Below are 10,107 nucleotides of genomic sequence, written 5' to 3' on the forward strand. Positions count from 1 at the left end.
GTTACGCTAGCATGAAATATATGAAAAGCGCTACTCGTCAAAGTAAATAAACAAACCAAAACACAACGAGAGCGGAACACAGGCACGTCTTTTCTTCTTCATCAATGACTCATTAACTAATTAGAATTGGGTATATTACCAACTTTTTAGAAAGCTGGATAGTCAATGAATAATTCCTAAAAGTATCAGGTTTCTCGTCCTTCCGTAAACGGGAAGTAGCGCTGCCTAACTATTTCCGCGATCTTTGTTTCTTTAATGCAATATCGGATGGAAATACAGGGCGATATTCATAGAGAATTCGTTAATCGAGGTTTAGTCCTAGTCTAAAGACTAGTTAGAGGAATAGTAGCTCTTTCCTAAGGAAGGTGCACTTTTTGGTATTCAAAGTCTACTTTGAGTACAACTAAAAAGTTGATTTGGTTATTAATAACTTATATAACCCCAACGCATCAGGTGAGAAAAATAAATGTGGGAAACGGAAAAGTAGATGAGCGCATGCGTAGTCTGTAAAAACGAAGATACATGAAATACGAAATGTTGGGACTTATGCAGAGTCGTTTTGAAGTCTGATTAAAACCATACTATGTGGTTGACTAACGGATGGTTATCAAAATTGTATTCAGAGTCTCTGAGTAGGATATAGTATGTGACGAAATTAATCATAGCTGATAAATTAATCTAGAGCAGAGGCTGATCTTTTACCCACTGTTTAGCGTGCGACACAATATTATGTATTTCGTATTTCATGTATTTTCATTTTTAAAGAGTACGCATGCGCTCATCTACTTTTTCGTAGGTACCACATTTATTTTTCTCATCCGATCCATTGGGGTTGAGTAAGTTAATCTTACTCAAATCAGTTTCAGTAATACTGAAAGTAGACTTTGAGGGCGGTGTTCAGTGACAATTCGTTAATCGAGTGTTAGTCACAGACTAGTTAGAAGCATACTAACTCTTTACTAAGGAAGGTGCACTTTTTGGTATTCAGAGTCTACTTTGAGTACAACTAAAAAGTTGATTTGGGTATGATTAACTTATATAACCCCAAAGCATCGGGTGAGAAAAATAAATGTGGCAACTGCGGAAAAGTAGATGAGCGCATGCGTAGTCTGTAAAAATGAAAACACATGAAATACGAAATGTTGCGTCGCACGCTAAACCGTGGGTAAAAGATTAGCGTCTGCTCTAGATTAATTAGTCACATGTGATTAACTTCGTCAAATACTACGTCCTAATCAGAGACTCTGAATACAATTTTGATAACCATCCGGTAGTCAATCTCGTAGTATGGATTAATCAGACTTCAAAACGACTCTGCATAAGGCCCACAAGTTCTATTTTAGAATGGTTGTATCAAATGTTGTAAACAACCAAAAATTGCATAAAATTTTGGTATCGTGTGTAACAGGGTTAATAAATATACTGATATATCTTCAGGCTTAATGTACTGAAATAATAAAATACTTTTCATTTTTAATCTTTGCAGATGTTGCTAATCTTCGGAATTAGTAAGGACAAGCTTTCTGAGGCTCTCTGCGGAATTGGGTAGCAACTCTTGCCCATAAATAGAGTAACGTCTAAATTGTTATAAAAAGAAAAAGAACTGTATTCAGGAAACCAAGAACCGATAAACAATGATTTGCCAACACTGTTTCATTGTTTTTTTGAAGCTATTTGATTGGCCAATTTTAAATTCTGCGCATTTGTAATAGTGCAACTGCTGTGTTTCTTTGATTAAATTCCATAAACCACAACTTTAATAATTTAGTGTTCAAATTCAATCCTGCGTTATGTGCTAAAATATATGTGATTGAAGATAAAGATAGTGCAACTGTTGAGTTTGAGTAAATTCCATAAACCATAACTTTAATAATTTAGTATTCAAATGTAATCCTGCTTTATCTGCTAAAATAGTTTTGCTTGAAGATGAACAATAGTATCTAGTGTAATTAAAGAAAATAGTGTTTGCAAGATGTCTAATTTTGAAAATTTCGAAATGTTGACAAACGCTCTGCTTTCAGCGGATGCTGAGAACATTAACCCAGGACTACCGTTACGATATTTTTATATAATGTCGGCCAAAGTTGAAGTGTCATTTCTAATTACGGTGTGCGTTTTTTTAAAAATCTTCATAACTGAGAAACTAGAAGATATTTCTAAAGCTTTACGTACGATTCACGACACCCTCACAATGAAAGAATCACTGAACGTAAGAAAAGTATCAGATCACCTAAAAGAACTACAGGAATGCGTTGATAAGTTTGTGCTGTTTATGTATAATGAAGCCAGCGTCCCATTGCCGTTGGAACATTTGTGGATATTTCTTATCGAGGTTTTGAAATTGTCCAACGTAAACTTTTCTCAGAAAGTACTACTGTCTAGAAGAGGCCCTAATGTAAAAATTAGCACTGTAGACGGTGTATTTCATAAAATATGTTTGCATTACACCAGCCATAATGGGAAGAAAAGTCATAATGCTAATGATTTAATAGAAATTACTAAGCGTATAGCGCAATTAATATTAGCAGAGAAACGCAGACACTTAAGGTTCGTATATAAAGGTAAAAGTAAAAGAGAGATTGAGTTACTAGAACTATGTTCTAAGAACACAGAATTTTCCGTACTTCCGCGATGTGATGAGAATGATGGAACATTTATTAAGATAACGACAATGTATAAAACAAGCAATGAGAATGAACTTCAGGGCGACAATATCAAAGCTGAAATTCAATGCGCTTTAGCTCATCATCTTAATTATGAACCATATATCATGTTAGAGGTATGTACTAAATGTAAATGCGGCATTCCCATACACTTAAATTCGAAGTATTACGCCCACTAAGAATATTGGCAGTTCATTGTTGGTTGTGATATATTGGTCAACCTAGATTACAAAGCCTCATTTTTTGTCATATTTATTTATTTATTTATTTATTTATCACCTAAAACAAAACTGCTGTCCCAATTACAATGGGCTTACAAGAATTAAATTGTACTAAAATACTTATATACATGTTCAATAATAAAAATAAAATAAAAAATGACACAAAGTCACAAAGCCTTCGTAATTTTTACGACGTAATGGTTTCTAGTATATATCTACTTGATTTTTGTATATTTTTAAAATTTAAAATTTATCTAGGATTCAGTTGTATGTCTATATCACAAATATATATAACTTGTTTGTTTACGTCCAGTGCGGGGGAAAAAAATATTTTCGCCACATGTGCATTTGGAAATTTAAAAAATATAATGCCTGGAGATGGGGGAGGAAAAACTGAATATGAACTTTTTTTTTACTTTCTAACTATATTTTGTAAACTAGAATATATAAGGTAAAATAAAAAAAATTATTACACTTGAGTATGGACCAAGAAAACATGTTTAGGTGGAACCGTAAATATTGTTAGGTTTTAACACTGAAAAACGGAAAATTTTAAATATTTCACAGTAAAAGTTAAGAAAGTTTTTTTTTTCAGTTTGATTACAATGTTCATATAAAACTGTTCACATAATATTGTTCAAATAACACTGTTCCGACCATGAGCATTTGCATATCTTTAGTCTGTATCGCAGTTTACACAGCACATTGCTCTTATGTTCCCCACAAATTGCATTGTGACAATGGTTGCAGTAATTGGTAGTCATTCTTCTCTTGGCAGAACTTCTGCCAAGAGAAGAAACCGGTTTCGGTTCGGTTTGTAGCTTAAACCGAATCAGTCGGTTTGGACTTCAAACCGTTTCGGTTCGGTTTGGGAACGGTTCGGTTCGGTTTGTAGAATGGTTCGGTTCGGTTTAAGAACTGTTGGAGCCTGTTTGTGGACTTTTTTTGTTCAGTTTCAGTTCAATATTCGAAATCGATGGAAATGCAGTTTGCGTTATTAGGAATCGTCCAACCTGAGATTACAATAAGTGTGTAATGTTATGTTTTCGGTATAACTTTATTCAGATGTAAAATTATTTCGATATTACTGAAACAATTGAGGGTTTATACTGTGTGGATACTTTTACTGATGCTTTGGAAATTGAAATAAAACTCTTAATATCAGTTGGAAGACAACTTTACAAATTTACAGCATATGCAGATTTAGGATAGATACCCTGGAAGGGGGGACAATTACTTGAAGGGTGGATGTTATTCTAGGGGAAGTTTCGTTTAGAATGAAAATTAAACTCATCCTGAAATGACTGAGTGGCCAATGGTTTACGACCTGTATGGTGAAATCAAATACAGAGCAGTGCACATGCCTGATTTTCCTCGTGCCTATTTTGATACGTTGTTTCCGGCCAGACGTTGCTTTTGTATAAAATGGGCAAAATAAAATATCTTCGGCAATTTTTGCTGTTATTAAATAAATAGGGGTCTATTATTAATTCTTGCAACAAAAAAGTAGAGGTGAACATGTACTAGTTATATTAGCATTTAACTTAAGAATAGTTAAAACAATTGACATTGTGTTTTGTACTTAAATAGAAAGAAAGAAGTTTTCACTTGGCCCTTCATCTTCAAGAAGGAGATACAACATAACAACAAACTGTATTTTTTATACTTGAACAAAGGCGCCAAAGCAATAAGCATTGTTGTAGGCTGGTAAATAATTGAAGTTTAAGCTAAGGTTCCTTGAAAGAAAGGTTGGGCTATACGCGCAAATGCCTCGCTCTTCGTTTTGCGAGATGCAAGTATGTATTCAAACGTATTCTTTATGCATAACATTTTTCCTATCGCGAATCTCTCCTACATACAAATTACGAATAAATAAGTAAATAAATAAATAAGTCAGCAACAAAGAAAACATATTTTAATGTAATTTCCATCATGGAAAATTAACAATGTATATTGCATTATCAGTTATTTATTTTTCAATGAGCTAGGTAATTTTTGTATCACAACTATATTTTAAATTAATTTATATCTGAAGTGCTACTGTGAATGTATGTATGTAAAGTTACAGATAAGTATGTGTGGTACCAGAGCAATTCCTGCAAAGTGTTGGGTCTGGAGATAAAGTAAATTTGTGAACCAATGATGAGGTGAGTTCCACGCCGAGCATGAAGAAATTACTTTGTGATCATTGATAGGGATATTTCATTAAATATTTAAAACAATTGGAAATTATTATTATTATTATTATTATTATTATTATTATTATTATTATTATTATTATTATTATTATTATTATTATTATTATTATTATTATTATTATTGGTACATTCAGTTGTAGTAGCCCTTCGACACCCAGAGTTCTATTTTATTGAATATAGGACATTCAGACGTGAAGTTTAAAATCTGGAAATTTATACCTATTCCACGTGAATTTTATAAAATGTAATCCTTCCATGTTAAACGTCACGTAGGCTATCTTCCACAGGTTTATGTTTAATGTACCTAATGATGTTATAATTGCACTTCGCGACATTCATAGTATTAATTTCTAAAAAATGTATTTGGTTCATATCTAAATACTTTGTATCTTAATATTACTCATTGTCGAGAAAACCTTATTTCTCGTCTCGTCTCGTAATTTTTGTATAGATGTATCGTCTAGACTCGATTTTCGAAAAAGATTTATCATTTCACCTTGAATTTTTTCTAGTATATTTTATAAATGTATGTACAAAATTTGTGGCCTGGATTTTTTTCCTTAATTTCAAGTAAAAGTGATGAGAATCCTTCCGAGTCACTAGGGATCTACTAAGGGCGTAATATGACGATATTTAAACCATATTTATTATTGGAGTATATTGTGTAATGACTTGCGGATCTTTAATTATTGATAAATGAATGTTCTTCATTGAGTTCGTACAGTCATTTTAAAAATTTAAATATATGATTGTTTTAGTGGTGTGATCAAGTTCAATTTTATGTCAGTTGTGAGTCAGAGTTTGAGTTTGACGGTTGTATCTGCGTTTGCTGGTTCGCGTGGCTGTATTGTGAGAAATTCAGTGCTAAAGTGGAAAGTGAACCCGACTTAGGTCAGATTACACATAGTAACCAGCGTGTAATCGAAACTTTATGTGGAAAGAATCCAACAGAAATTTACAATGATTTACAAGAGGTTTGTGGAAATAGTCTAGTGGATCGTAGCACTGTATCACGGTGGGCAGCTCGTTTCCCTGAAAGTCATGTTAGCAGTGCGGACAGACAACCCAAGAAGTGGAAGACCATCAACTGCAACAGACTACCTCTGAGATTATTGTGAATTACATTTTGAGAAAGGATCGACGAAAACCATGTGACGAAATTGCATATGAGGCCAAAATGTCTCACTTCACTTCAGTTTACTGTCACTTCAGTTTACAGAATCATTACTGAAAAGTTAAAGATGACAAAAATCGCTGCCAGATGGGTTGGGTTCCGCATGATCTGAGTAAAGAGCAGAAAGCATGTCGCCAAAGAATCGCATACTGCCCTACAAGTGAGGGAAAGACTCAACAAGTATGGATGGGAAATACTTTCCCACCAACCTCATAGTCCTGATTTGAGCCCACCAGACTATCATTTGTTTCCCAAATTGAAGGAACCACCCAGTGCCAAACGTTTCGGTACAATTGACAAAGTTTACAGTAAGGTGACCCAAGTGATCAGACTGCTCAATAGGGATGCACACGAGATAAAATTTGAGGCTGTCTTGTCTTGAAAATGTGCTGTAAAAGCGATGTCTCGACTCGAATTTTCTGAAAAAATTCTGTCTCGACTCGTCTCGTGCGGGCTCCTACTGCTTAACAATAAAGGTGCCTTATCCGAAATACAGAATTTTCCAAAACGTTGGGAAGCTGTCATATACAAGAATGAAGATTATATTGAAGACCTGCATAGGTATTTTGTACAATAAATATTTACTTCAATGTACTCGTATTACTATGAATCGCGTAACACTAAAAGAGTATTTGAAATGTAATACTTAGGTGAACTTGTGTTGACAACAAGACTCGTGAAATTTCTTGTCTTGCCTCGAAAACTAGACGAGAACTGTCATGTTTCTAGACTCGAACTTAAAAAGATACTTCTCGTCGTGACTTGCAGACAAGACCAGACTTGGAGATAAAAGATAAGCTTCAACATAACTTGTTTCATCTTGTACAGGAATTGGAGTATAAATGCCTAATTTAAATGGGGGAACTGCAGTTGATTTGAGAATTTTCTTTGGCAGCAAACGCAGAAGTTCAGATTTCGGGTCTCGCAACTGATGTTCTTCTGTGAAAACATACTACAAGCGGTCGCATTTTTAAAATGTATTTTATTTTTTGTTTTACATGTGTGGACCAACTGTTTAGCAACAAAAGAGTCATTAGGAAAATTGTGGTACACAATACAAAAAAGGAATATTTATTTACACCCCCCATCCCCCCCATATATATATATATATATATATATATATATATATATATATATATATATATATATATATATATATACAAGGAACCACTATATTTCACTTAAAAACAAATATGTATACACCAGGGATGCAAATAAGCAACAAAATTTTACTAGCCTAAGAAAGAAAGCCACTAGCCCACATCCCACAATAGAAATCATTTACTTATCTTTGGTATGATATTTAATACTCTCCCGCACCGATGAACCACTCGCCCCGGGCGAGTGGTTATTTGCATCCCTGGTCTATACACGTACTCACCACACCAATTTGCAATATTGTTTTGACAATTTAAGCTTCTATGAAACCACATATGTCGTACAGCCAAGCCAACGTAAACAATACAAGGTCCATCCTTAAAGTAGTAGGACTGACTGACGGCGGTTACTCCACCTGTTGTTGGTTGAGGTGGGTCTAAGGAAAGACAGGAAGAAGCGCCAGTCGGCTGCCAGCCATAGCAGGGTAAAGATCGCTCGTCATCGTAACCTCTGCGAGTGACCCTCTTCACGCTGCGTCATGGCCAATCTTTTGGAACAGCGTTACGCCATCAAATTTTGCGTGAAGCTCGGTAAAACTGGGAAAGAGACTCATGAATTATCAAGACGGCGTACGGTGATAACGCCATTGGAAGATCGAGTGTGTTTGAGTGGCACAAGCTGTTTAGGGAGGGGAGAGAAGAAGTTGAAGACGCTGCACGGCCAGGACGACCTTCGAGCTCCAAAACGGAGGAAAATGTTGCAAAAGTGAAGAATTTGCTGGACAGTGACCGAAGATTAACTGTTTGCATGATTGCTGATGAACTTGGCATTGCTAAAAGCCAAGTTCACGAAATTGTGCACGAACAATTGCAAATGAGGAAAATTTGTGCAAAGTTGGTGCCACGAGTGCTGACAGGCGAGCAAAAGGACGTTTGCAAAAGGACTTCCGAGTGGTGGCGTATCTAGCCCAACATAACATTGCAACCTTCCCTCAGCCACCCTACAGTCCCGACCTTGCCCCACCAGACTTTTTCCTCTTCCCCCGCCTCAAAACCACCCTAAAGTGGCATCATCACGGCTCGGTGGAAGCATTACAACAGGCCGTGACGAGGCAGCTGAACAGCATTCCAGTTTCCGCCTTCCAGGAAGCGTATGAAAACTGGAAATCCCGCTGGCAGCGGTGTGTGGATGTAGGAGGATCATATTTCGAAGAATATTAAGCGTAAGTGTTATTTCTGTCAATATCTTATTTTTAATTGACTCAGTCCTACTACTTTAAGGATGGACCCTGTATATTATCTTCAGATGTACTATTTTTTTTAACCATTAAATGACGTTCGTCCACGTTGTTGAAAACATACAACAGAAAGATTTTTCCACAAAAATTTGCCCTACAAAGGAAAGCAACACAATTGGAACACAGGAAAAAAATAGATAAAGGGTTGTTTTTCTTATTTGTAAATCTTCGCGCGCGAAGCAGACGACAAGCTGAAGTTTCTCGGTGGTAACGTCACTGTGACGAAAGAATACGAGTAGAGGTTCTGCGCAATGCACATTTTTCATTCTTCGTTTCTAGTAGGCATGAAGTGCTATTAAGTGGAAAACCTTGCCTTATTTGTCGTAATCCTTACATCATGGCATCGAAGCCGCCGAAGCGTTCGGTAGTGTGGGAATTCTTTCGAAGTAGCCAAAAAATTTAAACAACGTCATATGTACAGCAAAGAACTGTTCCGCAGTTATTACATGCAAGGGAGGAAGCACCTCAGGGATGATTAATCATCTGAAAAACAGACATCCTATGTTATATGTGAAGTTCCAACAAGAGAGAAAAAATATTCCTATGGAATGTGAACTTGAAGATAATTGTCACAGTAATAGTTGTGATCCTCAAACAGATCCATCTCCATCTACCTCAAGCCAAGATGTTCATCCGTCCATTGTGGAGACAGACGTTCGAGGTTCAACTGATAAAAACAGGATTACATATGTTACAAAGAATAGGTAAGTTGTATAGATTTTTTTTTACTCGACTACGGCAAAACAAAGGAGAGTAAGTGTTTAAAGTGTCTATGTACAGTGAGCAAAAAAGTGTTCGCACGTACACCTAGGAAACTATAACCAAAACAGCTGAGGAATAGAAATGGGATGTTGAGGTAAAATAAGTATCAGAATTATGACTGAACACTAGATTTTCACATAGAAAAAAAAAAAACCTACATCGTACTCTTTGGTGACTTTAAGGTGTCCTATATTTGTTGTATCTATTGTGGTTTTGGATCAGTCCCAATTAATCACACAGGATCCGAACATTGCAAGTAAATAAGTTCTTACAGAATAACTTGATTGATCCCTGTATTGATACTGAAAGTTTTACTGGGGTTACGAATTACTTTGTTAGGGAAAACGTAGTAAGGATACTAATTACACACAGTAATGCTTTCCATACTTTAGTGATACTATAAATTTGAGTATTCGTGAAAGAGAACACACGGATCTTGTTACCTACCGATAACCAGTTCATTGGATAAAAGTGGATAGTTAGTTGATTACACCGGTTTGAGTTACGAGAACAGGGTAACTCTTTGATATCAAATAACTTTACAACTTTTGGAACTCTTTGTTAGTGAAGGAACACATCTACACTCACACTTCGTCACACTTATTAAGTTTTAACCCCCAATAAAATAGTTGACTTTCCACTGCTTAGGCACTCAAACGAACGCATGTACGTGAATGCAGCCTTCGACCTCTTC

Source organism: Thermobia domestica, chromosome 13 (assembly GCF_964235325.1).
Source record: "Thermobia domestica chromosome 13, izTheDome1.hap1.1, whole genome shotgun sequence".
Classification (NCBI taxonomy): domain Eukaryota; kingdom Metazoa; phylum Arthropoda; class Insecta; order Zygentoma; family Lepismatidae; genus Thermobia; species Thermobia domestica.